Source organism: Cupressus sempervirens, chromosome 5 (genome assembly GCF_028749045.1).
Source record: "Cupressus sempervirens isolate cs-2001-9-10 chromosome 5, ASM2874904v1, whole genome shotgun sequence".
Lineage (NCBI taxonomy): Eukaryota > Viridiplantae > Streptophyta > Pinopsida > Cupressales > Cupressaceae > Cupressus > Cupressus sempervirens.
Window position 1 is genome coordinate 509,619,306 of NC_143122.1, and position 27,326 is coordinate 509,646,631.

Genomic DNA, 27,326 nt, shown 5'->3' on the forward strand with positions numbered 1-27,326 from the left:
TAGATGGCCAAGTAGAGGTCATAAATAGGTCCTTGGGAAACCTATTAAGATGTCTTACAAAAGACTATGAAGTTACATGGGATGCAGTTTTGGCACCAGAAGAGTTTATCTATAATGATTCAATTAATAGAAGTATTGGTTTCAGTCCCTTCCAAATTGTTTATGGAACTCATCCCAAGGGAGTATTGGAGTTGAGAAATGTTATTCAAATAGAAAGGAAGAGTGCACAAGTAGAGGACTTTAAAGAAGTCATGAAGGAGTTGCACCAAGAGGTCAAGGATAGATTAGGGAAGACCTCTAAAAAGTATAAGGAGAGGGAAAATAAAAATAGAAGAGACCTTCAGTTTAAAGAGGGAGATATGGTGATAGTTCACTTAAAGGCTAAAAGATTACTCAAAGGAAAATATACCAAGTTGATGATGAGAAAAATGGGACCTTTCAAAATTTTGCAAAAATATGGCACACATGCATATAAACTAGAATTCCCTGCTAACAATAGTTTACCTAACATTTTAAATGTTTGTGATTTGTATCCCTATAAGGGAACTATTGACTATGATATAGGTCAAATTAATGGAGTGGAGGTACCTACTGAAATACCCAAGCATCCACCACAAGAAGTTGAATGCCTCTTAGAAACCAAAGTGCTAAAAGAGACCAAGAGGAAGACATATTACAAGTATCTTGTCAAGTGGAAAAACAAGGTTGTGGAGGGTGCAACTTGGTTGACTGAAATTGATCTGATCAAGATGGGTGTTAAAGTGAAAGATTTGCCAACTCAAGAGACTTGAGTTTTGTTGGCCTGAGGAGTATGGTGTAGGGCACCAAGGTAGTTTGATAGGTCAAGGCAGTTGGATAGGTCCATAGGGTAGTCAACCTAATAAGGTTTATGTAATAAGACCAATTATAAGGTCAAGTGGATCCTTGGTGTCATTATAAACCAAGATCCCAATTGAACCAAATGGTCACATTTTGAAGAATGAGTTGTTTTTGTGAGTAATAGGGTGTTTTTAGGTCCTTAGAGGGATTTAGATGTGGTTTGAATCGTTAAACATCACAAATGCAAAATTGTCAAAGTTGTCATGCAAAAATGCAAGTTAATGACAACATTTTGTGCAAAATAAGCAAAAAGTAGTTGAATGTTGGCCTAACCATTTGAATTATGGTTATTACCATTGGAGGAAAGTAATAGAGGTTATATAATGATGTTCATGAAGAAAACATCATGGTTGTATGGACTGGTGAATACTTGGATGAATAAAACTCTAATTTCTTGCCATTTTTACTATTTTTCATAGTTGTACAGAACTGTACAGATTGGGAGGAGTGATCAACTGACATGGTTGGATAGCTTGATGAACTAAGCTTCTTTTCATTTCAATCTGAAGGTTTTATCTTTCCATTCACTCAAGTTATTGCATTTTTTTTTCAAGTTGCTTGGTTGGGCCTCAATTCAAGGGTTTTTGCAAACATGTGCCTCTAACTTGCAATCCCATGGTTGGAATTTGATGCCATTGGAGAGACGCAAGTTAGGGGAGTGTACTTTCATATGGTAGAGTTTTAGACCTAGAGGAGTTGGTTCACTATTTTTACTAGTAGGCCCTAGGCTAAATGTCCTCATGTGTTCAGCCTCAAAGTTAAGGAGAAGTTGCTTAAGAACTTCCAAACTATTTGTGTGAAACCAAGTAAAGGATGGAATGGTGTTTTAGGGAGTAGAGGAAGAGATCCATGGGGTTGAGTTGATTCTTGGCACCTATTTTCAAAAACTTGCTTTGGAAATGAAGCCTAATTGGGCCTATTAGGTCTGTGGACTAAGGTGGAGTTTGGACATGCTAGAGTAGAATCAACATTTGATCCTTTGGAGTCTTGAAGAACTAGGAAAAGGGTATTTGAAAAGGTAATTTTTTTGATACCTCATTTGGAAACTTTGGAGGTTAGCCATAGAAAACTGAAAATAGACCTACTAGGATTTCTAGGCCTAATTTTGGGAAATTGGTCTTTTGGGGGTGGTAGGACCCTAAAAGTGCATGAATCTTAATGGTATAAGCCTAGTTATGTTTATCCTAGCCTGAGTTTGGAGTTTGGAACCCTGATTTGACATTTTTCCTCATGTGGCCTAGTTGAGGGCTAGTGTCCCTAAAGTCTATAATTGATCCAAGTTTGCTAAGAGCCCTAAAGAGGGGGAAAGACCTTAGAAAAGTGGAACACACTTGGAGAGATAGAGGTTAGGATTAGGTAAAGGCTAGTAAACCTATTTGGCATCTTGTAGTGGGTTGGGTGCTACTAGGCACTTATTTCATCATGTGCTACCTCTTGGTTTTTATCAACATACTTGGATTTGTCTTTGCTAGAGGTAGACCCTTGTTTGATATCTTTTTGAAGGGTTAATTCATATTTTTAACCATTAACTCCTCTATTAAGATACCTTTGTTGGAGATATAAGGTAGGCTAGATTACTAAGATGGGAGGGATGAATTAGGAACTATTAGCTATTCTTGCCCTTCTGCCAAAAAAAATGAATCTTTTTTGTCAAAAATGGCTAGTGGTCATATTTTTCAAATTTTCAAATTTTTAAATCTCACATGATATAGGGATATGTCAAAACCTTAGATGTATACTATATTCCTAAGTCTTCAACCTTATGATTTATGTTTCATGCTTTTGGACTCAAGTCATGATCATGTGACTGGCTTTCATTGTATGGTCATAGGATATCATGTCCTAACCATCAAACAAGTCATGAGAATGTGAAACATGGTTGACATAGCTTTGCAAAGATTTATGTAACATCAATGTTTTAAGTGGTGATGTTGCATTTTATCCTTGTTGCATGATCACATGGTAGTATCTGTAGATGAGTTTCAAGTTGAAGGACCAACTATTTTCTAGCCATTAGATGAGATTAGATCAATGCTCTATGTATCCACACTTTTTAGAGTTGTTCAATGTTTAACCAAAGTGGTGAAGCACCTGATTACCATGTGTCTAGGTGGGACCACTTTTAATTTAACAAAGCCAACTACCTTATTTATTTTAGTCACAACATCACAAGGATTATTTTTTTCTTAGCATATGAAGGTTAATAGATTCATTCAATTTCTTCCATCGAGGTGGGTTTGAAGAAATCAAGTTGCAAAGCTACAAAAAACTCTCACTCATTCAATTGCAAGGAATTAATAGTTTATCATGGTTGGAGCTATGAAGATGCATTTCCTCTTGTTCTGGATGGTCATAGGGTTTAAGGTCAAAATCAAGGTTTAGGCTACAAAGTGGCGAGAAGCTTTCATTCACATCATCATAAGGGTTTATGGCTAAATCATGGTTAATGTCACAATCTTGCAAATTCTCTTGTTTGCATGGTCACATGGTCAGATCAATCAACTAGAGTTTAAGTCATGACTAGGCGATAAGGGTTAAATGTTCAATTGACATAGTACCATAACTTAAATCCAAAAAATTATGAAATGATATGCAAAGTTATGAAACTATTATTTTTCTACCTGTCATGTGTTGGCAGTCTAAAGAGATGTTGGAGGCTTAGCTGCTATGAGGGAGAGAAATGGTTTGTCATAGTAGTGGGACTTCGCATGATCTAAAGAATAGTAAAGATTAGTCTTTGAATGAGCCTTTGATTGATAGAGCTACTATTGTATTCATTCAATGTTTCTTTTTGATGGATACAGTTAAATGATAAGTTGTGATGATGTGACTTTTTGGCCTATTGTAGCATTGTAGGATCATCTGGTTATAAGAAACATAAATGGAGCATGTTTCTAGTTTGATCTTGATTTTTGAATCTTAGATGATCAATGAATGGCATTTTCCCACTTTTCCAAGATGAATAAAATTTAATGAATGTGAGGAAACAACAATCCCCACATAGCACAATGTGTCAGCATCAGAGGGCCCCTCTTGCCTCTATTGTTCCAAGTTTGTGACATTGTGATGAATGAGAGCATTTTTAGTGTAGATCCCCACTGTCAAGTTTCTCAAGATCAAAGGTAGGATATGCACACTTTCTAAAAGTGTAGAATGTTTAACCAATTCAAGATTATACCAGTTGAACACATGTCCTTATAGGTCTAGATGGTGAAGCCAGAGTAGAAGAAGGACAATGTCAGAGGTGGATAGTTAGTAGTTTCCAATTGATTGAAGGTTTTAATATCATGCAAGATCCTAGTTTTATCATGGTCATCAGATTTGAAGAGATCCAAGGCTAGTAGATTCTTGTATTCTAAACATGCAAGATATTTAAGTAGATGTGGGCATATGCCTGCTTGCCACATCTTCAAATTGTATGGTCTTCTACAACTTTAGGGTTATTATAGTAGTGTGAGGATCAGTCTCAAAGGGTAAGACATCAAATAAGTTAAAATCATTCATTCAATAGGTTTTCTTATAATAAAGCATGGTAGGAGGAGTTTTGATCCTATGAAAAGTCCATTCATCATAAGATTGTGAAGCAAATGAAGGAGGGTTCTGACTGTACACCATGGTTGTTATTACGAGTTCAAAAGATTGAAGTAAAATTTAAGGGTGACTCTGATGTTATGATCGATGGTTATCATAAAATATCAAAGCTAAATCAACGAACTCCTGATGCTACAAGATGGTGGTTATTGTGTGATCAAACAATAATAGAATTGTATGGCATAATGAGATTCTAATCTTACAGTAGATATTTCACTGTGAGATCGTGAGAGTAAATCAATGGGTTTGTGATGCTATGCCAGCTCCTATTATCATGAGATCGTATCTTCACTAGTTCACAAGGGTTCAAAATCTTAAATGATCATAGGATTGTAAAGGCTAGGTTTTTAACATGAGATGATATGAGGGTTTTGACGTCAATTGATGATCATAAGATTATAAGCTTCTGGGTTGATTGAAAATGTATTTCCATTTTGTAAGCATACTTCTAGTCCCCCAATTTTAAAATTTTAAAGTTTGGTTACCTTGGAGAGATTTCCCATAATGTTACCAGATTTTCCTCTAACCTATTGTTAAGGATGAAGATTAAAGTTTTGATATATAGATGCAAAGCTATGTTCAAGAATTCAAAATTCAAGTCCATTGCCTTGGTTCAAAAATACAGAATCAAAATGAAATCTGAAAAGAGAAGTAGACTTGGATTTTGGAATTCTCCATCAAGCAGAATTGGAATGCAGAAGGGGATTTTGCATTCTCCACAAATAAAATCACTTTTCATGTTTTTTGCTAAGAGGAGGTGGAAAATGGCCTCCCATGGTCATTTTCTATGAGGAGAAGACAATAACCAAAATTATGCCAACTGCTTTGGGTACTCCAAAGTAGGAATCTCGATGGCATCAAAATCAAATGGTACATTAAAAACTAGTGACAGTAAAAAAGGAGTTGAAAAAGGTTGATTGAAAGTATCCTCATAGCTTGTGGAAAACCAAGGAGGCCAATAGTAGAGGATTTACTTAGGCACCAATTCCATAGCTACCAAAGAAGTCAAGCTCCATGGAGTGTTGAGCCAATACTTATTACATCTACACCCAATGTGATCAAGTTAGTAAATGGTGAATGCAAGAATTGTGTTGCAAAATCAGAGTATATTGAACATAGAGATCCATTGCCACCCATGAATGCTTAGGTCGAAGAGTTACAAAAGAAAATGACCATCAATCGAACTAACAAAACAAGGGAGGCCAACGTGGTTGAAAAATCACCCTTAAGAGTTGTATGTTGTAGAGAAGTCAAATGAAACTTGTCAAAGTCACCATGAATCAACAAGGGCACCTAACCATAGTGAAGAAATCTAATAAAACATGGGTACAGTCTTAAATTAGAAGGTCAAGGGAAGTTTCATGTGTGAATTATGAATGTGATCAAAAGCTCAAAAGAATTGGAAATCCAAAAATAGTATCGACATTAGGAAGGAATCCACATGACATAAAGAACAAGCCTAAGAAAAATTGAGTAGATTGAATAGGGAGAAATGAACTCCATCAATAAGACTTCATGCAAAATCTAGATAGCAAGCTCTATGGATGGGCTTTGATAGTGGAGATTGAGCTCAATGAAATATGGAGCAATTATCAAAGGCATGATGTCAATTAAGCATGAACAAAGATCCAAATGCAAATGGAGAGGCATCTGACAAATTTGAAATCAATGTCTTTCTTTAGAAGACATGCCAAATATGTTCATGGTAATTTTAAACACAATCAAGACAAAAAAAAGTGAGTGAGAAACCCCAAGCATGGAGTTAAACATTAAAATTGTGAAGATTCATCATATGCCCATTGGCAGTAGGCATATAGCACCTAATATCTGAATGTAATGATTGTGGAAGAGTAGTTGCAATGGTAGTATTGCTTGAGAATTGTAAATGATAACTTTTGACTATGAAGACATATTTTTCATTGCATGTCCCTTATATGCTTACTAGTGTCAAATATTGAAGGTAATTATAATTAGTTATAATGTTGGCAACTGTCAGTTACAAAATGACTTATCATTAATCAAATATAGGCACCGAAAAATATAGACACAAGGTGTGACAAAATATTATGTGAAGTGTCACTTCACAGCCAAAGCCCTCGACATGTGTCATACATTATAAGATTATGTAGCAATAGTTGTTAATCACAAGGGAAGAAAAGATATTTGCCAAGGAAAGTTCAATAGAAAAGCTAATAACACATTTCTAATTCACATAGAATCAACTTCAAATATAGAAAGGGAAATTTGAGTAAAGACATCTAAAGATTGATGGAGACAAATATGACAGTGTAGAAGACTCTGAAATTGAGGAAAGAAGCTTTAATCATATGCCATATGTCAAAAGGACATGCATATAATACATTGATTTCTAAATCTTCAGCTAATTGAAGTCCTGATACAAAGTAGAGGGAAAACATTAAAGTAAGGAAAAATAATGATTTTAACCTACTCCATTAAAAATCTTCCTTTTAAAGATCAGCTACTAAATAGAAAACTGGAAAGGCAAAAGAATTAGTTATGAAACTAAAAGGCCACCATGAAAACTAAAAAAGTCATGAGAAGAGGTGAATCAAATGGTTATGGAAGAATCAAAGCAGTCATGGGATGCCATTATTTATTGTAAAACCTTTTCATTTGGAAGGGGTTCTTCTTTTCTACAAAAGCCTTAGGTATTGTTGGAGTAGAGGGGAGGGCATTTAATTTCTATATTTTTTTTTATGCATTGGAGATTGATATTTGGTTTTTGTAATAGATTTGGCTGTAGATTGCAGGAAAATATGATTAGAGTGTTGTGTTTAAAAACAAGAAAGGTTTTTTTTATGAATCAAAGTATTTCAACATTACTTTTTCTGATTACTTTCAATCAAAGTATTGTTAGAGTCAGTTTTGAGCACTTTCTTACATTCTTAGTCAAATGGTGAATGGGTGATAGATCGAAGTACTATCATTCATTGCTATTGTAAAGATTAGAATGTTTAATCTTCATTTTCATTTCATGTCATTACATTTGCATAACTAGCAACAACATTGCATTATCAATGCAAGGGAGTCATAGGTATTGTGAATTCTTGGAGTTGGCTAGGTTTAGAACTATATTTCATCAATTGAGCTAGTTATGTCCAGGGCTTGTTGGGTTTTCCTCTTCTATTCTTAGGTTAAGAGTGCACCCAATTAATTTAGGAACATACAAATTCATTGCATATCATTCATAAGGGAGCTATATCTTTTAATTTAGAGAAAATATATCAACTCAATGATAGATTATCCAACTATTGGTAGATGATCATTTCTTTTGGATTTGGTCATTTGGGAGTTTATTGAAAAAGAACAATCCATTTACTAATAGATTTTTGGAAACTCTGTTGGGGAGGCTGTAAAGAAGATTAGTGTTAAGTTTTACCTCGTATGTTTATTATTATTTCTGCTATCTAGAGATTGGTGACTCTAATTTTAATTCTCATAATTTGTGGTCAAGCAATTCAGTGCTTTCATTTTCAAAATTTGAGGTACCTCCCCTAGGATGGAGGTTGGTAGCTCTATTGAAGATTTTTTTTTGAAATACTAAGAAATTTTAAAAGATTGGATCCAACAAGAGATGTAGATGTTTTAGACATCTTTATCTTTATCTTAGGATTCAAAGATCCAATTGAAGAATTTGTAGAAGACATGGCAAGAAATGTGAATTGGTTGAAGGTTGCCTATGGCTCTTTCCTCATCAAGTAGAAACCTCCTATACAAGAACCCAAGGAATAAGAGCATGCATGTGAAGATCTTCAAAAAGTGGAAAATGAGGAGCCTAACATCAACTCATCACATGTATTGCATGAATAGGAAGAAGAACAACATATAAAAGATGACCTTCAAGTAAGTAATGATGAATTTTCTCATAACTTACATTTTTAGCCTGATTGTTCGAGTGATGAAAATGTCAATTATTTTTAGAATAAAGGAAGCTTCAGTTTGAAGTTTAATCCTATGTTAATAGAAAGCAATGTTCAAGATGTATTGGTTCTAGCATCATGCTATGATAAAATTCCATCATGTCAAATAAATGAAGGATCATTGTTTTCTAATTCTTCCTTTGAGTTTCAAAATGGAAGTATGGTTGAGATTGAAGAAATTAAAAAGTTATAGTAATTGATACCATCCATGATTTCAACAAACACATTATCTTTTAAGGAAGAGGTTATCTCTTAGCTCTTACTGATTATTGAAGAAAGGGATGTTCCTCCAATAGCTTTAAGTATTGATTCATCATCCTATGTCTTTGTCTTGGATAGAAGATTTGTTAGAAGTTTTGGTGATGGGGCGGACACATGAAAGTGCAACTCCACTGCACTCTTTGTCCAGTCTATGCACCAAAACTTGGAATGAATTGACATAAAGTTTACACCCAATTTCTGTCCCTGCACTAATCATACAATATATGTATGAAAAGACTGAATTGTGAACGATCCACATTTGTTTAGGGCCATTGGGCTATAAAGAGAAAATGCAAATAATTGGCATGCTCCATTGTTAGAAAGTATGCGGGCACAGGTGCAAGTGCATAGGAGGAAGGAATGATGTCATTGCTCCTCCTATTATCCAACGAATCCTCTGCCAATAGATACACAACCTAGAACTTTCTGCTTCAACTGCTTTCTCCCATCCTTATTTCTAATTCTGTGAGGTAAATTCAGGAGCAGGGCCACTCTGCTAATTATCAATCAATCACCATTAATGCCCACAACTCCACTTCCACCATGAAGTGTGTACACTCAACAGTGTGCAAAAGAAGCTCATCAATCTTATCGTTGAAAAAATCATCAGGGAGTGTAACCTAGTTGTTTCTGTCACTGAATCACTGGCGAAGATCCATCCATTTCATAAAACGTGAACATTTTATCTCAATAAAGTACGTAGACTCTTGGTTTGAAGACTCACAATGATGCATCCAGGATAGAGCTTTGATAACAAACATCTGTGGCCCATGCAAATGACTAGCCATTGCAATGGAACATTGGGACTGTCCAGAGATATACAGGCAAGGTGGATACCTTCCCATCACATTTGTCACAGGCAAACTTGCCGCTGCCTTTAAAAATTTGGCAAGGGACATGAGGATATAAAACATTCAAAGATTTCACAAAAGATCTGTGCCCTGTTCCTTTCTCCGCAGAAGATCTCACAATCAGTAGTCTGACATGCTGCTTCTTATTAATTCTAAATAGAGCATATCTGTTCACATTATATAGACAATGAAATGAAAAAGAGGTTCTCTGGCCATGGCGGATCCAGATCTCAATAATATCAACTCTGTTAATTTTTGAACCATTCTGGACATCACAACTTGTGAAAATTAAGGTACCTTCTCCTCTGCAAGCTTTACACAAAGGAGCATCTTTTGATTTTCTGCTGCCACTCACCAATTCTTCTCTCTACAGCCAACCCATGCACCATCTCTCTCTGTCTTGCCACCCATTTCATACAAGCAAAGTTTTTTGTGTGCCTTATATCCGCTATTGGGTTTTTGCATTATTAAAAACCATGTGCCTAACAATTCTGAAAGACTTTAATGGCTTCCAACCATTTTCTGCCACTAATTGCAAAAGCAGAATTCCTAAATTCAATGTTGTTGTATGGCATGGAAATTACGCTCCTTACAAGGTATGCACTACAAAACTGTAATACGATGCTTATCAACAATGTTGCATATGTCTGGAGGCAGGTGGATTATTTCAATGGTTTTTGTATGTGTGGCAATACATGCAGGTTCAGATCCTGAAATGCTCAAATTGCTTAGATTTTGAATTGTTTCTTTACTTTCTATGGCATTGTTATTGTTATCGGAGGTGATCTGGGCAAGTGGCAATGGAATAAAAATAAGCGAATACTTTAAATTGGAGATTTTGCAGTGGACGAGGAGGACGATTGCACTTTGCCATCATTTTTTCAAATTTGTCCATATCATTATAGCTGTCAAAACTTTTTAGCATGTCAAAACTTTTTTTTAGCATGCAAGATTCTTTTTTCCTTTTTGAGCTCTGACAGAGGCATCTTTTGCTTTTCTCATTGCCTCTTGTCAACCTATTTTTGGCATGAAATCATTCATTGTTAGACAAGTGCAATATTCTATTTTAAATCTCTCTTACTCATTACAAGCTTTATTCAAATTTTTTTTAGAAAAGTTTTTAAACTCTTTTTAGTATATTCTAATCTGTCAGATCTGACCTCTATCATTAATTACTAAGTTTTTTAGTTATATCTTTCTTAATGTTTTATTTCAAAAAAATTCTTTTTGAATCACTTCCAATCTTGACGGCATAGTATGAGAAAAATAGGGAGATCTTTTCTTGCCCCATGACTTTATGTTCTTATTACTTTGAGGTTATATTTTTGAACCAAAATAAATATTGTGACTTTTTATAAATTGTGACTTTCCAAAATATTAAGTATGGAAAGGTGATTATTTTCTTTAACCAATCTCTTTTCGTATATTTATTCAAGTATATATGGGTGCACACATATATACCAAGATAAATATACAAGCTATTATAATTTTCATAACCATGTTTACCCTTAATGGAGTTTTATACCTGATATCTATATTTAGTTGATCTTCCTTAAATCATTGGATTATGAGTAATCTTTCACATTTGCCTTCATTTTGATATTTTGATGTGCTCATAGTTGCACTTTTATGCTTTTATAGCATTGTTCTATGCCATGTTGGCACTTTTTGGTTTTATATCAATGATCTACATGATTTATATGATATTTTTTCTTTGAGTTGCATAGGGAGCCAATTTTTTCAAGGATAACTATGTAGGTCCCCTCAGTATAACTAATACATAGTTTCCTTATCTAGCCTATGGAGTATCCCTCCATCCTATATTGGTATGCACTTATTTTATATGGAGTTTCCCTCCATTTGATCCTATATGTTTCATTTTGATAGGATAATACTTTTATGGAGTTTCCCTCCATGTTGTTCCATTTTCTATTCCTCATGAAGAGGATGTTATTATTGGAGTTTTCTCTCCAAATTCAGATGATTTGAACCAATTTGAAGGCAATATGTTGTTCTATCCTAATAATCCATTCTTTTGATTATCCTAACACAAATCATGATAATTCTAATTTGATCAGCATGTCTCTCTTTTTACTTTACTTTCATATATTAATGTGATAATGATCTGCATACTTTATTGCTTAGATCATGAGTCATGCATGTTATGGATTGATCACCCATTAACTTGCAGTGGGATGATTCATTAAGTGGACTATCTATATCCACGTGATTGATGCAAGATTGATGCAAGTATCATTAGTTGGCCTTGTCTGTGGTCATTTGTGCATTAGTATAATATACTTTTCATGAGAGCATTGATCAAGCTTTTTACTCAATTTGTCCTTGTTGACAATTTTTTGAGCATATAATTTATCTTGATATCAGGTTATCTCCATTGTTTTGTGGTAACATGTTTTACTCATTGTTTCTCTATGAGAGTTTTATTATCCTTATTCAAAAGGATTTCAAATTTGTATATATGATGGCATTCTACTTGTGGATATTTGTATTGTTGTTCTCTTTTTTCTCAGGTGATCCATCAAGGAACCTTCTTCATTTTCCACATATGAAGATGTGTCTCTGCTTCCACTTGATCACATTCAAAGGACTCATGTACTTCTCTTGGATATGAAAATGTACCATATGGATTGAAGACAATCAAATTACTTCATATTGAAGATTAAGTTGCAGATTTTTGCAAATTATGGGTTTAATACCCTTTGACGTAATTACCCCAAGTAAAGATTAAAGGGGGGTGTTAGAAGTTGTAATCTTTCCTTGGTGTATTTATAAACCAAGGTTAGAACTCCTTTATTTATTATGATAATATATTAGGATATAAGCCAAGGTATCCTAATATATTTCTTTTTTGTCCTTTTTCCACTACATCTTATTTTGTCATCTAGTGGAATATGTGAGGACAAATATATATTGTAATTTCTAATTTTAGATTATTTCTCGTTAAGAGGAATCTCACACTTGGCCTCACACACTTATGAATGGTGGCATTCATAGACATGGGAGTTACATTCTAACTCCTCTCTCTCATCTCTATTTAAGAGATGACCATCCTCTCTCATTTCACAATGAGGTTTCTTCCTCTTCTCAAATATTGCATGTGGCATTGATCTCTTGCTCTCTCTCTCTCTCTCTTTCTTCTTAGGCTTTTCATGCCTCATTCATAATGTCACAAGGGGTTTTCTTTGCTTTCCCCTTTCCAAATATCTTGTCTCATGGTGTTGGAGCTTGAAGCTTTCTCTCTCCTATTTTATGGTAATATCTTTTCATGCATTTACTCACTTAGATTCTTTCCTGGTATTGCTTATTTACAGATTTATTTTTCCATTTCTAACAAGATTTTTAGATTTAACTTGTGAGGAGGATAAGGAAGTTATCTTAGTCAAGGTTTATCCTAAAATTAGAGATGCATGTTCAAAAATTGAGGCTATCATGTATGTGAAAAGTCCTCCAAATTGTGACAGTTCCAAGTGTTTAAATGATTAAGATAACAAAGTGTTTTCTTTGGAGATATTTAAGAAATATTCATTTTAATTTGAGTTTGGGAATGGCCTTGAATCTTCCATACAAAAGGATAAAGAAAATCTATAATTCTATGATGAAACATGGCTCTTTATGTATAATATTTTGCTTACAAGATTTCTTCATTTTATTAAGTTGATTTTTAGTATTGAGGGGGTTATTAAACTACAGCTGAGATGGATTACTTCATTGGGATACCATGCATTATTCTGGAATGGCTCCTTCTTTTGACCTTATCACTTGCTCTTGATCTATTCACTTTGCTAGATGTTAGAATTCTTTTCAGATCCTAACATCATCTTCCTAGTGTTTAGTACTACCACTATCAGGCTGTGCATTCAGGACTTGCTATCTATTTCTGCATTTTATTCTTCGAAATTAGACATCTATATCTACCATTGCCTACTTGGCTTCAATTTTATTTGACATAATGTGTTCCCAGATCGATCACGCATTAGTCAAAGAGGGGCAAATGTAATCACCTAAAAATGGTCATCTAGACTATTAGCCCCCTTTTCAACATTTTGGCTAAATTATTTTAATCATTTACCTAGACCAAATTGCTAATAATCAATTTATTTGATTATAACCTATACTATGCTATCCTAAGTTCATTATTTGATTAAAAGAACATGTCCCCTTTTAATTAAATAAAAGACCCCATTCTTCTAACCCACTTAAAGTGCACACATAAAGTCTTTTTTCTATTTTACAATTAAAAGAAAAGGCTTTGTGACTTTTGTTTTATATGACAAGTCAACTTATATTCTATTGGTTGACTTGTGTGTGCACATGGATCACTCCTCTTTTTAAATTCCACCATTGATCATCCACCATCTTCATCTTGATCTCTACCATCCATACAACTTTAATAGGGAGAGAGCTTTCCCCCTCAAAGGATCCACCCTCATTTGAATATTGTTATGCTATAGGTTTTCTAATAGGTTTCTTTGGAGCTTTGTGGAGAACTTCTATTTCTTGTCTACATTCTCTCATACCATAGCATTTTAGCTTAGATTCATATTGCATGTTAGTTTAGCTTCTATTTTGCAATAATCTATCTCACATAGCTTAATATTTGGATTGTAACACTCTCATCCATGCTTAGAATAGCTACACTTTTCATATTCATTCTAGTTTAATCTTTAGTTGCATTACATTCTTGAGGAACTCCTTGAGACATTTGCATTCTTGCATCTTGTCTTTGGAACCTCCCATTGCATGGTTTACTAGCAAGAAGAGTATTCCTAAGGCTCAGCTGAGAGCCCTTGAACTTGAAATACACTCTCTTGCACTCTATGGATAGGGAGCTCTAAGCCGGCATCCAAGTATTCCAAACTCATGGAATCATTTGGATAGAAGGGTTTAGAGTGGGACACTTTCGAGTGTACATTTTTGGCGCCCACCGTGGGGCTTGAATCAAGTTTCTAGCTCTATTTGCTTTCATTTTTTATCTCTAGTTTTTTTTACAGCAGCATATTGGATCTAATCAAGTTCTTTTGTAGAATTATCACTTTGGTTTTAAGGCCAACCCATAAGTAGATTGGTTTGAAGTCCAAAAATCTAGTTGGTTTAAAGATTTGATCATATCTTTTAAACCACTTGGATTTTGGTTCTGAATTTTTTTTAAAAATTTTATTATGTGCCCAACATGTCTCAATCCAATTTTCAGAGCAATGTGACATGATTTTTAGGAGTTATGATTTTTTCTTTTTTTTTCATAAAAAGCCATTTTTGATAGAAAAATAGCACATTTTTTTGAAAAACTTACATTTTCAAATTTTTTTTTGAATTCTAAGAGGGGTACTCTCTTTGTTTTTTGACTTTTGAGGTCGTATTAGGAATCAAAAACCCAATTTGATAAATCTGGTATGTTTTGACAAAATGGGTCTCTAGGGCACAAATGAAGAGGATTTTTTGAATTTCTTGCATTTTTGGAAAGCTCTCTAATTTTTATTAGGGGTCTCTTCTTTTCATTTCTATTTTTGGATCTAAAATACTAGCAAAAGAGTCCAATCTTATTGACTAGGTCAAAATCAAAGAGTAAAAATTAGAGCATTTGTGATTAACTTGCACTTTCTTTGCATGCACTTGGTTGGAAGATAAATTGGCTTTTTGAGGAAACTAACCACTTTTTATTGTAGATTTTTATGTTATTTCACACTAAATTTTTGTGCTAACAAGTTGTGATTTTAGGTTGCCATCCTTGTAAAAAAATTGAAACATTGCATAAAAAGAATGCATGTCAAAGCTTCAAATGCGCAAGGGCTACTAACATTGTTTGCAAGGTTGCCCAAAGCATAAAAATCCAAAATTTCTTACTTTTTTGTTTTTGTGTGCAACATTGACTAATTGTTCATTTTTCATAAGCACATAAAACTTGTGATTGGAGTCTTTTGGTAATAGGAAAGTATGCTCTTCACCCTTGTGGTGAATCAGAAATCTTGACTTGCCATTTGGTTTCAAAAGCAAGGGGTAACTGAATCTTCTTGGTGTATTCGGGAGAAAATGATTAGAATAGGAGAGTATGCTCTTCACCCTTTTGGTGAATCAAAAATTTTGACTTTCAAAAGTTTATCCACTCTTTGTGTAGTTAGAATCCTTTAGAGGGCCTGCTGTTGGACAACCTGAGAGGAATGACCCAAGTGGGGACAAGCAGATTACTCGACTCTTCCAACCCACTATAAAATCAAGGCTATCAAGGACATAAAACCGTGGTAGACGTAGTGTTTTTCTTTTCCTACTATGATTGCTTATGGAATTTTGACCATAGGAAGATCAATAGGCAAGAATATTTAAGGTACTCTTGTGGTCGCGAGATCGGTTACTCATCGCAAGGTGAGGTGTCCCATAATTGAGAGCAAGAGGAACACTATGAATGGAAGCTCTATCTAAACACCCTAAGTTAGTAACTACCCTTTTTAGCCGCTTAACTTCTTGGTGCAAGGATCGATCCTAGTGGACTACTCGGATCACCCCAAGATTTTACACTCACCATATGTGTTCCCTTGATTGTGCTTATGGCACTTCCATGAAAAATTCAATATCTCTTGTGGGAAACCACTTGGTGTGAGGCGAAGGAGCATCAAGCGTGGGACAAGTTGTTGAGTAATGAACCATGACTCTAAGGTAGATTGCTTGGCTATTGTTTTTGATGTTTTGACCAGTGTTAATGTTCTTGCAACATAAAAATTCTGATAAAAGTTGTTAGGAAGGCCATTCTGATATCCCAAATGTGTATTGACAAGGTTGTTTTTACCCTTGATCAATTATTTTGAGACATGTTAAAACACTTACTATTTGCAAACCTTGCTGTTTACTAATACGAACTGAAACAAAACACTGTCTAATTGACAAATTGAAATGAACTTCAAACCAAAAATTAACGTATTTTTGCATAAAATTGGCACTTTGTCGCACGCTCTCATGAGAAATATCACGTGACATATTTTTACCCAAAAATCTGTCACATGTTAGTAGTAAATTTTGTCACACTACCTATAAAATTCTGTTGCACTCAGTTATAATATCTGTCACTTAAACAAAAAGCGTTGCACCCGTATTAAAATTTTGTCGTGCAACACTATTTGTTGAACTTATGTCGCCCTCCTTTTGAGAAAGTATCACCTAGAGTCACTTTGGGTCAAAAACAAAGTTTACAATTGGATTTCTTTGGTCTAAGGAGCGTCACGTTGGTCACCCTTGATCCTGGCTACGTATCAGTGTGTGAAGAATTCATCCTAGGTTGAAAAGATGGGTTTAGTCCGTCAAATGTAAGTCTTGAAACATCTTGATGAATCACTTGTCAAAATTTAGCTATTATTTTATTCTAGCTATCCACTATTGAGCTTCTCGCTCATCCGCTCAGCTTGAGTCACCCATGTTGTAAGATCTTGAGCACTGTTTGACAAGCCATCTATCACATTTTGACAAGTGACTAGTCCTAATCGTAAAAGCTTCAAATTCGGCTCACTTTTCTTGTCCTACTAAACAAAGAAAACTCTTTACATGTCAGTCACAACTAGATATCAAGTTAGTAATGGTAGCCACACGCCTTTCATTTTCAAGCAATTGGAGACACCACCTAAGCATCCTCGCAAACAACTTTGTGTGGAAGATCCCAAGTCTACTCAAACACAAATAGCTAACATTAGTCATAATCCACTCTATATTTTTGAAAATCCATTTGGTACACCCTCTAAGACACCTAAGGATACAAGTGGTATAGTCACTATGGTGCACCCTGATGAAATTAAGTGTCATTTAGAAGAACAAGCATGTGAAACCCAAAAGACTTTGGAGGCAATATACACTATGGAAAGAGAAAACCAACAAGTCGACACTGACAATCAGGCACGCTATGAAGGATATAAAGGAACTTGTCCTTGAAATCCTTTTGAGAACAATGATGGTAATCACACACCTCTAAGGACTCCTTGAGCTACCACTGGCGCATGTCCTTCAACACCTAAACCATCTCATCATGATAGTGATGAAGAAGTAATTAGCAAAGACATGATCAAATTTCAACAAGATGGCTTTGCCCAAAAACTAATGCTTAGAGCTTTAGACGAAAATGGAGACCAATAATTCCAATACATGGCAGCTAGGGGATGGGAACTCCCTCAACGTTTTAATGTTGAGCATATTATTCTAAAACGAGAGCCCACTGAGGCTGAAATCTTAAGGGAAGAAATACAGGAACTAAGGAAACAATTTGCACAACTGCAAACTTCAAAAGAGCCACCTAAAACATCATTTGTTGAATCAATTTACGCTCTTCCATTTGATAGGAGTCTATACATGGTGCCATTTCCTAAGGATATAGAGGTTCCTAAGTATGAAAAATACAATGGAAATGGTGACCCTCACGACCATGTGAGACATTTCTATGCTATTAGCATGGACTTTATGCATGAAGACACCTTTCTTATGCATCTGTTCCCCAGAAGTTTGAGAGGACAAGCCATGGAATGGTTTACCAAATTGAGTCCCCCTCTCAAGACATTTGATGAACTTGCACAATGCTTTATCCAGCAATATTCATACAACATTCAACATCCTGTGACTGTGCTAGACTTATGCAACATCAAACAAAAACCAGGAGAATCTTTTGCAATATACCTTCAACGATGGAGATCTTTATACTCTCGGTATGCTCGGCAAGTGCCTGAGGCTGAAAATTTTGACATTTTTGTCAATATGCTTGTACCCGAATTATACTTTGATCTAAGAAAATAGTTATTCACATCCTTCAATGCCATGGTGGAAAGTGCATATCGCATTGAGGATGTTGCTATCAAAAGAGGTGACATTGCAATAAATAAGGATAAAGTTAACAATGGAAACAGTAAAGACAAAGGCAAACCTTGGAACAAAAACAAGTATGTTGTCAATGATGGAGTAGTGGACACTCCTAAGACTAAGGAGCCTACATTTAACCTTTCCAATGCCATCTATGCAAAAAAACAACAAGAAGGTTCAAAGCCACAACCCTTTGACAAAGGCTCTAAATTTGTGAGGAAGCAACGTGTTTACACACCTATGGTTGAACCTTATGAAGTGGTTTTAAAAACCTTAATTGCAAACAAATTGATTACCTTACTAGAAAACTCATGTCCTTATGATCCACTCGTTAGACCTCCATGGTGGAGAGAAGATCATACTTGTAGCTATCACTGAAGTAAAGGACATAACACAAAAAATTGCTTCAAACTCAAAGACGTAATTCAAGACCTCATCGAAGCTGGAAAAGTTGTCACAGATGGCCTTGTTAAAAATGCTGATCATAAGGCTTTCCAAAAACCATTACCTGAATATGGAAAGGGTGAGACATCAAGGGTAGCTACCAAAAAGAATCATGATGCCAAAATTAGTTATGCTACGCTGACACTGATAATGTTATAGGCATGCTTGAGCCCATTGAATACATATGTATGGCAAGCTCCAACAATGACAACTGGCCAAATTATGATTCTGAAGATGAACCACCAAGAGTGGTCTTAAGGACATGACTCACTCCTCAAGATCATATTGATACTAGACCCAAGATGGTACTCCAAGTGGCTGAGTCTTCATCTTTTCAGGGTGAGCCACTTAATGCTGTCACTAGGGGCCAATCTAAGGTTTTCCTAAAAGTTGCTAATGATCCTAAAAATGCTTCATCATCTAAACAACCAATTATTTCCAAGATCTCCAACTATGATCTTGTTAGCCAACTGCAACACACACAAGAACAAATCTCCATTTTTGAATTGCTAGAGTTATCTCCTTTGCATAGGGATATCCTTAAGAAAGCTTTATGTTCTGCCAACGTTCCCACAAATATTGATGCAAAACAATTCCAATCTATGGTGAACCACATCTCCTCGGCTCACTATGTCACCTTTTCTAAAGAAGATGATCAAGCTCTCAGTCATCCCCATAACCTTGCTCTTCACGTTGAAGTTCAAATCTTTTGTACCTGCATCCGTCGAGTCCTAATAGACAATGGTGTAGGGTTAAATATCATTTCATTCAATGTAATCTAGCAGTTGGGCATGTCTGAATTTGCCATCGATCCTAAGTGCAAGATCACTATAAAGGCCTATGATGAGGTCAAAAGGCTTTCTAAAGGTCTAATTGTACTTCTAATCAGAGTTGGTCCAATTAAGAAGAATGTTATTTTCCAAGTCTTAGACATACCACTTGCATACAACTTGTTGTTGGGATGGCCATGGATTCATGATATGCAAGCAGTACCCTCTACGTACCATCAGTGCATTAAGTTCCCTTTTAATGGTACTAAAGTAGTTGTCCCCGGTGACAACTCCATGTCTATCAACACATTATCTGTTGCTGAAACACTAGTCCTACACAATCGCTCTTCTCATGAGCTAGCACCATCTTTCACAGAATATGAACAAAAATTGAAAATGATGAGCCTTGGTATGGGTGAGTACACTTTGGACTCTATTGCTGCCTTACCAATTTCCCCTCGATCCTATGGGAAACCAACTATTGCAAAGAAGTCTTCTGCTTCTTCTATGACACTTTTTTGGCACTTTTGTGCAATCTTCCATACCTCTAAAAGCAGAAAAGGAAGAACATGCCATTAGGGACTGGATCTACAGAGAAGAGGAAGACGAGGAGGTTATAGTGACTACTCCTATTTCTCCCAGAAGATATGGAAAAGGCTATAAATTTCTAACAAAAATGGGCTACCAGGGCCACGGGTCCTTAACTAGTTGTAAGAATGCTCTAGTTGAACCTTTAAGTCACACTCAAGGTCATGATACTCGAGACACCACTAGTTTAGGATTTGGGCTAAACAATGATATACCAACCTGTGATCGAAGATTGCTCATGTCTAGTGAATCAGAGGATGATGACTCTCCCATAATTGCTATCACTGCACAAGGCAAAGACTTTGTTCCTCTCACTTCCCTCCTTTGGGGAGAAGAAATAGTGATTGCTAATAATGAAGAAGCTTCTACCTCCCAACAACAGGAACAAGAAGGGTCTACTTTTGAGGACATAAATAGAGGAAGAATTAGGTAGAATATTACTCGTCTCATAGCTAAGGATCAGAGTACAAATTCTCATGAGTATGAGTGGGAAAGTCTCTCTGATGTATCTTGCGAGCTAGGGGTGGATGTCATTCATGCCTATACAACCCAACCCAATGTAGTCGAATGGTCTAGTATAGGGTCGGATGAGTTTGACTCACAACATGTCTCAATGGATCATGCTAGTCCCTATAGGACTATTCCTGAGCTGGACTCCTTTGTGACATTTTTTATAGGCTCAACTTCATAGGTCACCAGAGATGACTACTTCCATGTCAATTACATTGAAACTTCCCCCTCACTCTCGCTAATTCACCCAGATCTCATAGATTGGTCTATCCAAAATCAAAGACCTGAAATACGATATTTCCAAAATGACTATGAGATCACTTGTTATCTGAATGCAATTGAACCTGTCACTTCTTCCACCAGTGAACCTATGGTTAACATGATGGAATCAGATATCAAGTACCTCAGTCAAAAAATTAAAAGGAAAAATAAGTGATCAGATGGCAAAAACCACATTGTGGCAGTGTCTAATCCTCAAAAAAGTAAAAATAAAAGCGTATCTAATGGTGAAAACCTGTCTGAGGCACCTGCGGATGAGGTACTTGGTAGTCTGCCAAGCTATTTCTAGGATAGATCTTCGATTCTCATTGAACCTACACAGCCTATCAACTTGGGTATAGAAGAATGTCCTCAGATTATCCATGTAGCTCAATCTTTGTCAGACGAAGAAAAGATACAGTTTGCTCAATTCTTTCAAGACAAGAACTTCAACTTTGTATGGACATACTCTGATATGTCAGGGCTTGATACAGATCTCATCATGCATCACTTATCAATCTCACCAGATGTCAAGCCTGTCAGACAAAAGTTGAGAAAAATGCATCCACATGTGGCCCTACTAGTCAAGATAGAGTTAGAAAAACTATTGAATGCAAACTTCATTAGGGTCATTGATTATGCAGAATGGATTTCCAGCATTGTACCTATCTCCAAGCATGACAAATCCATATGAGTTTGTACTAATTTTAGAGATCTCAATAAAGCGTGCCCCAAGGATGACTTTCCACTACCAAACATCGATATGATAGTGGACATGACTGCAGGTTATGAGATGTACTAGCTTATGGATGGATTTTTTGGGTATAACCAAATCAAGATAGCTGGATAGTAGACCAAGAAAAGATAGCTTTTACATGTGCATGGGGTACCTTTTGCTAGAATGTCATGCCTTTTGGGCTTAAAAATGCTGGCGCTACATATCAAAGGGCAATGACAACCATCTTTCATAATACGATGCATAAAAACATGGAAGACTATGTTGATGACAAATTGGCAAAATCAAGGAAATGAGACACACATCTCAAAGACCTTAGTTTGATATTAGACCGTATGGAACAATTCCAACTTAGGTTGAATCCAAAAAAATGTGCCTTTGGTGTTACTTCTGGAAAATTGCTAGGTTATATCATTTCAGAAAAAGGCATTGAGGTTGACCTTGAAAAGGTCCAAGCTATCATGGATATGCCTCCACCAAAGATTATTAGTCAGCTTAGAGGTTTGCAAGGATGGCTACAATCCATAAGAAGATTTATCTCTCAATTAACTAATAAGGCTCAACCTTTCAACAAAAATCTGCATAAAGGATCTACCCATATTTGGAACAGTGACTGTCAACAAAGTTTAGATCAAATCAAAGGCTACTTGGCAAAACCTCCAATTTTGATGCCACCAATTTTGGGAAAACTTTTGATCCTGTACATTTCAGCTATAGATTCTTCTCTAGGAGCACTCTTAGCCCAAAGTGATGAGACGGGTAAAGAAAGAGCCATATACTATATCAATCAAACTTTGGTGGCTTATGAACTAAATTATACAAGTATAGAGAAAGCATGCCTTGCTGTAGTTTTTGCCTCCCAAAAACTCCGGCATTATATGTTGGCCCATATAGTTCACTTGATTGCCAAGATAGACCCTTTGAAATATTTATTAAGTATAGCTACACTTACTGGTTGTCTTGCTAAATGGATGATGATTCTTTCTTAATTTGAAATTCGGTATGTTGAATGTAAGGCAATCAAAGGACAGGCCATAGCTAACCAACTTGACTTCCTACTTGAAGATGTAGCACCTATGTAAATTGAGTTTCTAGATGCCTCAATCATGTACATCACTGAGAGAACATGGAAGATGTTTTTTGATGGATCCCATACACAGAATGGAGCTGGAGCATGGGTTTTGTTTGTTTCCCCTCATGGTTATACGATCCCAAAGTCCTACAAACTATTGTTCCCATGTACAAACAATATTGCAGAGTATGAAACATTAACAAATGGGATCAAAATGGCCCTTGAATGGTGAATAAATAAGCTACACATCTATGGGGATTCTCAACTAATTGTGAACCAAGTGAATAATGAATATCAAACAAAGGATGACAAGTTGATCGCTTATAAAAAGTTGATAGACGCTCTAAGAAATTATTTTACCACTATGACATTCCAATAGATTCCTAGAGTAGAAAACAAGGCTGCTGATGCTATGGCCACCTTAGCATCTATCCTCCAACTACAAGAACATGAATCACGATTTGAGTTCCTGGTGGAAGAACTGCATCATCCAGCCTATGATTCCTTGGATAACCAGGTGATCTGCATTGTTGTGGGTCATGATTCCTCTCGCAATGCGGCTATTTTCTCCTACCTGCATGATCAAGTTATTCCCAAAACCCTCACGCGCAACCAAAAATGGCAACTCCTTCGTAACGCCTTACACTACACTTTAGTCTCTGGTGACTTGTATAGGAACGGTCTAGAAGAAACATTGCTTAGGTGTTTAGAGCTAGAAGATCTGAGAAGGCACTTGCCGAAGTCCCCGATGGCATTTGTGGGGCACATTCTAATGGCCTTGCACTTGCCCAAAAATTGCTTAGGATGGGTTATTATTGGCCCACCATGCAAGCTGATGTTGTGCGCTATGCGAAGTCCTGTCAAAAATGTTAGCTCCATGGCAACTTGATACATGCTCCCGAGCGAGAGTTAATCCCTTCTATGACATATTGGCCATTTCAACAATGGGCCTTTGACTTGGTAGGAAAGATTCATCCAAGCTCATCCAACGGTCATAAATTCATCATTACAACAATAGAGTATTTCACTAAATGGGTGGAAGCTGTACCATTATCTGCTACTATAGGCAAACATGTTATACTAAATCACATCATTTGCCGATATGGTATCCCATCCTCTATTGTTACAGATAACAGAGGGCAATTCAAGAATAAGGACTTAAAGTAGTTGTGCAAAAAGTTTCAAATCAAGCAACACTGGTCCTCTATTTACCATCCCCAAGGGAATGGCCAAGCTGAGGCCTCTAATAAAACACTGCTAAAAATCCTACACCGCACAATTCACAAGTCTGGGAAAGATTGACACTTGCAAATAAATCTAGCACTTTGGGCCTATAGAACCACCATTCATACTCCTACAGGGGCTACACCCTTTTCTCTAATCTATGGCTTTGAGGCTATTCTCCTGTTAGATGTTGAGATACCTTCTTTGTGCGTCTCCTTACATGGTTTAATAACCGATGAAAATCATAGAGCTATGCGAGTACAAGAACTGGAAACTTTGGATGAACGTCGCAAGGCTGCTTTTGATCACATGAGAAGTTATCAGAAGCACATGTATACACAAAATAATAAGAAGGTTCACCCCCGTGAGTTTCAAGTAGGTGAACTCATGCTTAGAGAGAATCCAAAAAATCAGCAACATCGAGAGCAGAAAGGAAAATTTGAACCTAACTAGTTGGGTCCTTACATTATCATAGCAGCATTCAGGTTTGGTGCTTATTAGTTGTCTACTTCAGAGGGTGGAGAGCTTGCAGAACCTATCAACATCCTACACTTGAAGAAGTTCTATGCTTAGAGGCTTGTTGTTCAGCAATCTTGTATGTATCTATGATCCTAAAAAAACCCTAAAAATTAGAAAATGTCCTAAAAAAAAAATGATCATCTTAGTGAAAACCTAGCAATAGGCACTTTGATGTATCACCAAAAAAATTCAAGAACTCAAAAATACAAAAAAAATTGAAAAAAGTCTTGAAAAAATCTGTCAAGTGGTGAAAATCTGGAAATAGGCGCTACTTGAAACCCTCGCACCTATGTCTATCTGTCTCAATCATCCACTTCACTACACATTTCCTAGCTTGGAATTGTTTTTTGTCCTCATCTCGGGGGCATAGCTACTTAGTCTATTAAGGTATTCTTGTGCATTAAGGTTTCTTTGACAACTCACAAAATAGTGTTTCTCAACACTTCCCCCACCTTGACATCTAGTGTTTTTCAACACTTTTCACATAGTTTACCTACGGTCTCTGATGTCACGATATTTCTCACTATCAGAATCAAGTCTTGAAGAAATGGCCAAGTGACTTACACACACACACTTTAACACTTAAATGATTGAGCTATGCTGATCTTTATCTACTTTGTGTGATGTCTATGATGATTTCTTTACTATATGTTCCATCCCTAATAGTCTTTCAAGGATGTCATTGACTAGAAGACTAGGGGCATGGGGCATGTTTTCTTGATTTCTGCTTGTGGGTATACTTTGTTTTTCTATAGTGTTGTAAGCATTTATGCTTGACCTATTCAACATTTTGACTTACAAATGTATCATCCTTGACTTTTTGGCAAGACCACACTTGGGGTTTATCTTGGCGCTTATGCATTAATACATGTGTAATCTTGCTAAATTAAACTTAGGGAATCTAATCACGTAGTTATGTTGAATTACATGTCTCTGATGCTTAGATTGGATTTCCACATACCTATCTAGTATCGATCATATTCATATCCCCATATTTATACTAGTGATGGTTGTATGATCTCATGATGTCCCTAATGAATGCTCAATGATGAAATTAAGAGTCTAAATGCTATACACTTCTTGTTGGTAAACCACTTTTCTTATTAGCTTACATTTTAGGTTCATTTTCTAGCTTAGTCTTGCATTCTTGCATATGGGGAGAGCTCTCTCTTCATCTTTTTGTGGACATATCAGATAACTCCTTTCATATATTTCTTTACTTTCTTCTTGTTCATGTCTTTTCACCTTCTTAATCTTTCACTTCATCTCTTTTCTATCTTATTATCACATTATATAAAGTTTTGACCTGTTAAATAATTTCAATGTCCTAGATTCATTTTCAGGATCAAAATCCAAATTCGAGTTCATCTTGATGCTCAAAATTGTCTTTTAAAATTCTACTTTCTTTTGAGCAGTTAGCTGACCTTTTAAGGTCTAATATCTGAATCATCATTGGGGCATCTTCATTTTTTCATGTCTTCATCATTTCCATACTTCATATCTACTTCAATTCACTGTTTCATGTCTAAAATCACCTTTCTACTTGTTTCGACCTAATTTTTATGCTATATCCTTCAAGGTCAACTCTAGTCAAACTGGGGCATTTTATTAGTTTTTTAATAGTCATTCTTGGGTTCTAATCATCTATCTATCATCTTGGACATTGCTATATTCTAATTTTCTCATGTCTAGCCAATTTTTACATCCCCTTACCTCATTTCAATTTTGATCCCGAGGGGGCAGAAATACTCGATCACTTATTACTACAACTATCTATTTCTTAGGAGCATTTGTTTGATCTTCTCACTTGTTCTTGATCCATCTACTTTGCTAAGTGTTAGCATTCTTCTTGAATTCTGACATCATCTTTTCCTAGTGTTCAGTGTAGACACCTAAAAATCCTTTAGAAAATAAAATATTTTTATTTTCTTAAAAAAGTCCCTGATGACATCATCATTTATTAATTAATTAATTATTTTATTTATTTATTTATTTTTATGCCATTAAATCCCTTTATCTTAATTAAAAATATTTAATTAAGGAATCCCTCCCAAAAATGTTTAAATCTTATTTAAACATTATTTCCTTACTTATTAATTATTTAATTAATAAATTGACCAAAAAACCCAAAATAAATAAAAAAATTATTTTTTTTCCAAAACTTGGCCAATTTCCTTAAGACCACTAACCTCTTCCAAAATCTTCTAATCCTTCTTTAATTTTGATTAAAGACTAATCCCATCATTTCCTACCCCTAATCCCAACTCAAAATATTTAATTAAGATTAAATATTAATCCTCATTTTTATTAAAAAAGTTTTAATAAATATCTCCTCAACCCAAACCCTTGAAATAAATAAAACTTTATTTATTTCCTAAAAATCTAATTTATCCTCATCCTAAGAAGTTTTAGACTCTTCTAGAAAGTCTTCATCCTCATCCTAGGAAGTTCTAGACTATTCTAGAAAGTCTTTATCCTCATCCAAAGTCTAGACTCTTCGAGAAGATGTCTTTAAACCTAATCCTAATCCCCTCCTAACCTTGTCACATTCTCTAAACATGGGTTAAGACTTACTAACCCAAGCCAAAGTTAACAAATATCTCCTCCTTCACCCACCCTCATTAAATGCCATCCACTTGCCTATCCCTAAGCTAATCCTAAACCATCCTAATCCATCCTCTAATCATTTGCACAATCCTAAGCAAGCTTAAAACCTTCCTAATCAAGCCCAAGTCAAAATTCCTCTCATCTCCCTCAAAATATCCCAACCATAAAACTTTATGAAGCCCACTAGGCCATAAATGACTCTTCCAAGCCCTTTTATTGCTCTTACAAGCC